A 6,000-nucleotide genomic window follows, 5' to 3' on the forward strand; every position below is an offset into this window, starting at 1 on the left:
TCATAGCACGAGTGATCCATCTGTCAACAACAACACCATCAAAATTGCAAGCCACACACAGACACCTTTTTTTTTTTTTGGCGTGCACGGCGTGGCTTTCTATCGAATGAGGTCCTGTCGCCACTAGCGGGGGCTAAGCTCGGCATATAGACACCCGAAGAGATGGGAAGCTATCTCTGAGCAGTCAGAAGACGGGAAATCCAAGATAAATGGAGATAGTTGCGCGTTATGCCTGCCATGTGGAGCAGGCCCAAGTGAGGGCACCAGTTACCTGAATGTATGCGAGACTTTTCTCCAATACAGTTCCGTCGTGCTTGTGCGAGTCAGGTCGCCCGGTTAGTAGCGTGCATTCGGCCCATTCACATTGGCGGACAAAAATTATTAAAAAAAAAAAAAAAAACGGCCATCCGTTAGCGGTGCACATGTGCTCCGTACCTCACCCGCATTTGAAAACCCGGCCGCACGCACTGTTGCCGAGGACGGGGGAGGGAGGGTCGTGGTGGGTTTGCTCGAACCGGGCTTGCGGCAAGTTATGTCGCTGCAAATTTCACGACCGAGACTTGACAGCCGAGATGCGAGCTCGCCCTGGCGCAAAGAGGGCTACGATTCATGAATATGGCAGATGGCGCGGAAATTGCAGAAAACGGAGCAGGCCAGCCAGTTACGCCGCAGTTCCGATTCGCTGGGTTGGTGCCGTAGATTATGCCGAGCTCTCTCTTGTACACCTTGGTTTCTGTATAATGAGGCCGGCTGGGCAATGTAACGGTTGAGACTTCCCCAGGTCCGCCACGTTAGTTTGGTGAGAAGATGGGATCAAAAAATGTCAATTTTGACGAGAATCAAAAAGGTAAACCTGGGTGTCCGGACGGAATTAGAGGACCATGTAAGTCGTTTCAAAACGCTGGTCTGAGCTGGCTCGTTGGTCTGGGGTTGATGGGTTGTACACTGGACTGCGCACAGATGCCCGTCCGTGGACAAGACTACTGAGTACAGACTCCAAGCAGGCAGTGACAGCCGAGCGCGACCCGGTTCTCTGGCTCAGCATATTGTGTATCAGTAGCACGGCGGTACGTCTTTGAAATGGGGTTTTCGGCAGACCGAGCAAGATATGCCAACGCATGGGCTTTACGGTCTCTGGCGCCAGTACAGCAAGAGGATGCTATTGTCTAGTGGTTTGAGTAGTGATTGACTGATGTTGTCAAGTGGTTCCTTATCATGGAAACTCGACTTGGACGCTTCCGTGTGGCCCAGTGCGACTGAATTGGCGTGGCGTGGGTAGGCCAGAGTAGGTTGCCGGATGCACATGCCGGATGTTCGCACGGCGCGAGAGCCGCAGGGTCTTGTTGCCAGTCACGACCAGTCTAAACCGTATGTACATATGGGCGTGAAATAATTAGCTCTTTGGCGGCGGTTACCAACTAGACGGCGGGCCAAAGCTAAGTTGGAGGACTCCGCCATGTTCCGGTACCGAGTAGCAGCAGCTGAAGCTGGTTTTCTTGGTCTCATCAAGTCCATCCTACCCAGTACCGTGCGGTTTCGTCATCGCATGCGGGCGAACCAGGTTTATGTGGGAGCGAGGGAGGCAAGCCATGGATGCTCAGCAAAGTTGTCATCTTGGGGCCAGGAGGCTGTTGAGTGGTCGCAGGGAGGGCGGGCGGGCCAAGGTGGTGGCGGGCACGAGAGCGCCAGGTGACGAAATACCAGCGCAGCCAGCGATAGCAGCAAGACAAGTTTGAGAGGGAAGGGGACAGGCGTCTCCATGGTGCGCGTTTCAAGTGACTGAATTAGGCTTACCGCGACTCCATTGAAGGGGTGGAGGGGGGCTCAGAGAAAGGAGAAGATGAGGACGAGAAATCAGAAGCAACCAAGACAAAGCGGCCGAAAGAGCTTAGCTTGAGTATGGCTGAATAGGTGTAGGTGACCCATATAAATTTAAATGGACCCCGGGTACAGATGGGAGTGTATATAGTAGCCGAAGAGGGGGTGAATATAGGCCTTAAAAGCGGGGGCTTCCATTGACAAGGAACTAAGGTAGGAACTTGTTCTTTACATCAATCACACCAGAGCTACTTGGGACGGGTAAAGGAAAAAAAAAAGTATAACAAGTCGTCAACGCTTGGTTCACCATTTGTATCATTGTGATTGATCCAAAAAAGAAAAAGCTAATCAAGAAAACAACAAAAACTTGACTACACAACGCGCTACAAGCTCTACCAGCAACAAACACCTCGCGAGGCTGAGAGGCTGCAGTGGACCCCTTGCAACACTTGAACGGTTATTTTTCTCAGATCTTGCACGGCTCACACATCCCGTCCGAGTCGGCAATGCGGCAGCACTATATAGAGAAACAGCAGTACGGTTTGTAAGATGCCCCCGGGAGGAGGGAGGGGGCACAGATTCATCTTGCCGGCCTGGAAATACGCTGCCGAGTGGCAATACAGTACAACTACTGGTACACTGTGCCGTCTTGCCGAGAGACTGAGTGAGTACCTGGTTGCTCATCTGCTTCCAAGTAGTACACGATATCAACCATTCTCCTCTGCCAAATCCTCCTCTCTGGGCGCGCCAGTACCTCTTTCTCGTTTGGAAACCTGTATTTGTCCTCTCTCACCAGACAGACATATTCCTCTTGCATAAAACCATTTGCCTAGGTGGCCTGCCTACCATGCTTGGGTCCCCCCCGGACAGCCATGTCGCAATACCCTCCCGTCAAATGCTCATTTGCCAACCTCTGGGCGTGGGCAAACAGGGTCGCCCTGCTCGAGTCCGTACCAAGTACTTACTGGTACAGTACTTCAGTATCCAGTTGCCTGGGAGCGGTTGCAAGAACAAGCATCAAGCTAGCGCACCGGGGGTGGGGAGGATGGGAGGGGGGAAAGGATGGAGATGGATGGCTTGGCTTTTTGGCTGTTACTCATCGGCCCAGGCTCCGCCACTTGCCTCACAATTGGCCAACTCTGCGATCCAGCCAAATCGAGGACGTCGAGTATACAGTGCGGTACAGTGCTACTGGAACCCTCCTCCAACTTTGGTGGCGCGGGTGGGCAAGACGAGGAAGACGCTGTGTATGTGTCTCTCTCTGTGCGTGTGTGTGTGTGTGTGTGTAGGCACAGCGTATCTATATATGCAGACAGATTGTTGCATGAGCGGGAGAATGCGCACGCTATCCATCTCTGCATGGCCTTGGACCTTTGGCCTCGTCCTGGCTTCTTCCCGCGTCGAGTGGACATGGTCTATTTTTCATATTAGCCATGTTTGTAGTGTCGTATTCTACGAGTGTTTTTTTTTTCCCTCTTGTCCCCCTCCCTCCCCTCCTCCCCGCCCGCTGCAATCGTTTCTACACCGCTCCTGTGATTTATGCACACACACTCTCTCACACACTCTCTCTCTCTGCGCCACGCACTGTACACGGCAGCTAGGTGCGCTCACGGCGAGAGTTGTGGAGGAGCGAGGATACGAAACCCATTCTTGGACCATTGATTGATTGGGGTATAAGTTGTTTGTTTGGGCCTCTCTCTTGGATCCCCGTTTTCCTTGGCTACGTAATAATGGGCGCAAGATAGGACGGTTCCATCTCTACCTCTTCACCTTTTGACCTTTCCCCCCGGACCTGCTAATAATCACGGCTTCCGTTTTGAGACTTTGTCCTGTGTATTTTGGACAGCGATCGACGAGAAAAATTGCCTTGTTGCCCGCTGCCGCCGCCGCCGCCGCCACGTTTTTTGCGGAGCGACAATCTTTGAGCTTAACCGAGAAGCCCGTACCTGTAATCTGCAGATTGACAGGAAACTGCGTCCCTGGGCTGGGGCCAGGGCTTGGTCCGGCTCGCCAAAGCACCAAAAGGTATGCCCTTGGCAAAGAAGAAGAAGAAACATGTATATTTCAAGGGGAGGGCGGGGATACCGACGAGGTAATTTGCTGGCACAGCGTGCATACATGTACATGCATCTAACCACGTCACAAGGCGGCCGCAGCCCGTTATCGCGGCTCTCTCTCTGACCATGTACGTTGTGTGGCCAGTGAGCAGTGGCCACCACCCTTGCGCCACCATCTCTCCAAGAAGCACACACACACACACATCACACGCACAAACGTTAATACTAGTCTTTTCGCGATACCTGTCCGCCTCTGCCTCGTCTGGACACATCCATCCGCAAACCTGGCTAGCACGCCGACGCTAATGCTGCCCAAAGGTACGCTGTCGAGGGGCTGGTCATGCATGCCGCTGTTTTATCCCCCCCCGGCCGCCAACCGGAGGGCCTTGATGTTACGGCTTTTATAGTGTCTTTTTTCGCTCTTTTGCGGTATTTCAAAGCAAAGAAAAAAAAAAAAGAAATAGACAGCCGCTTCCTGTCACGGCTCATGCTTGGTTGGCTGGATCGAAATCGCGTTTGGCGCCACCTGTGGGAGGGCAGAGACATCGCTCGGTGACGCATTCGTTCCGCCCTCCTCTCCCTCCACACTCCTTCTCTGCCCAATGGCCGTGCAAAGCTGTGTAAAAAGTATGGATGGCCAAACTACGGAGAAAAAAAAAAGGTGCCCTCTCCATCTCAGTTCATGTCAAAACCCCGTTGTACTCCACTTCGGGGATGACCTCGTGCGCCCTGTTTTTTCTTGAACTCTTTCTGCCCTGGCACAATTCGTAATATACTGCAGGCTGTAGGTCTGCCTTGCTCTGCCAAGTTTCTTGAGCTTGAACCCAAGCATTCGGAGGAGGACCATCTACGTCACAAGAACGAACCCTCACTGCGTCATGGACCCGTGTTAGCCACGGCCGCCCCTCCATCCTCTGGGTATCAACCCCGGCTCCCCCAAAACTCGTGATTGCGACGGTTTATTCATGCATCAGATCGTGGGGTACTCTTTTTTTATCTTGCGACTGTTATGGACAGTAGCTCCGCTACTCTGCTACGCTGGTTCGAATGCAAGGCATTTTTAGAACAAAGTGTCAGATTGCAGTAAGCAACTTGGCCAAGCACAAGAAAAGATGAACTACTTGGCTTTGTCTTCTTTGGTAGGCAAGTACTTACTCCGTAGGATGGTAGGCTGGCTGGTAGGTGACGTGAGCCCGCCGGCCGGCCGAGCCAGCGGGCGAGATAGTCCGCGGCGGGGAATGTACGGTCAGTTTGGCTAATTCTCATTGTGATAAAATGTCTCTGATGCTTATTTACCAGTACCGTGGCTGCACACAACCGGGCCGTGCTCGGCAAAGGCGCTGGACGTCGCCGTCGCCCACCACGACCTGCGTCCGTCCAGCATGGACACAATGCAGCCGACGACGGCGCAAGGAAGCCGTAGTCGTCTTGTCAATGATGCTCTTGGCTCCCTTTTCGCTTGTGAAATGATTGTGCTGTTGCTCGAGTGGAATCGGAAGTAGGCGTCATCTACTTACTGAGTACCAGTTAGTAATAGTACTGGCGCAATCATAAAATAGGTTGGCTATAGGCCAATTCCAAAGCCCATGGCTCTTCCGAGAATCCAGTTTCACCCCCCTCGCGCGAGACAAAAGCAGCCGGACCAGTGTGCTGGGCTGCCCTTCCGGTCGGCTCTTATTACGTCAAGGTCCCCCTTGATGGGCAGACGCCCTCTGGCGCTACTCTCCGCCCGCTAGGGTCTTTGGAGCGGCGCCACTGACAGAAAGCCACTGGCCAGGCTTTCGAGGGCTACCAAGTAGCATGCTAGCCTACTACCGGCTGGGTTAGAGCTGGCTTTGACATGGGCGTTTGGGGTGACATTTTACACGGATACTGATCCTGGCATCCTCTCTTCATCGAGAGGGCTACAATGCGTGTGCCGGCAGGAAATGGACCCAGGCAGAAGTGAGAAGGGGAAAGAAAATGACATGATGGAACAGAGTTGTTGTAAAAATGATGAGATCTTTGTCAGCATGGCAACTACCGTCCTGGGGTAACTACTGATACTAGGTGGCCAGCTTTAAATAGTTAGTAAACTCTGAGCAGTGTTAGGGAACCCACCAGGGCTGGGTTCAGTCGGTCGGTC

The sequence above is a fragment of the Cordyceps javanica genome, chromosome 3 (genome assembly GCF_051103115.1).
Source record: "Cordyceps javanica chromosome 3, complete sequence".
Taxonomy (NCBI): domain Eukaryota; kingdom Fungi; phylum Ascomycota; class Sordariomycetes; order Hypocreales; family Cordycipitaceae; genus Cordyceps; species Cordyceps javanica.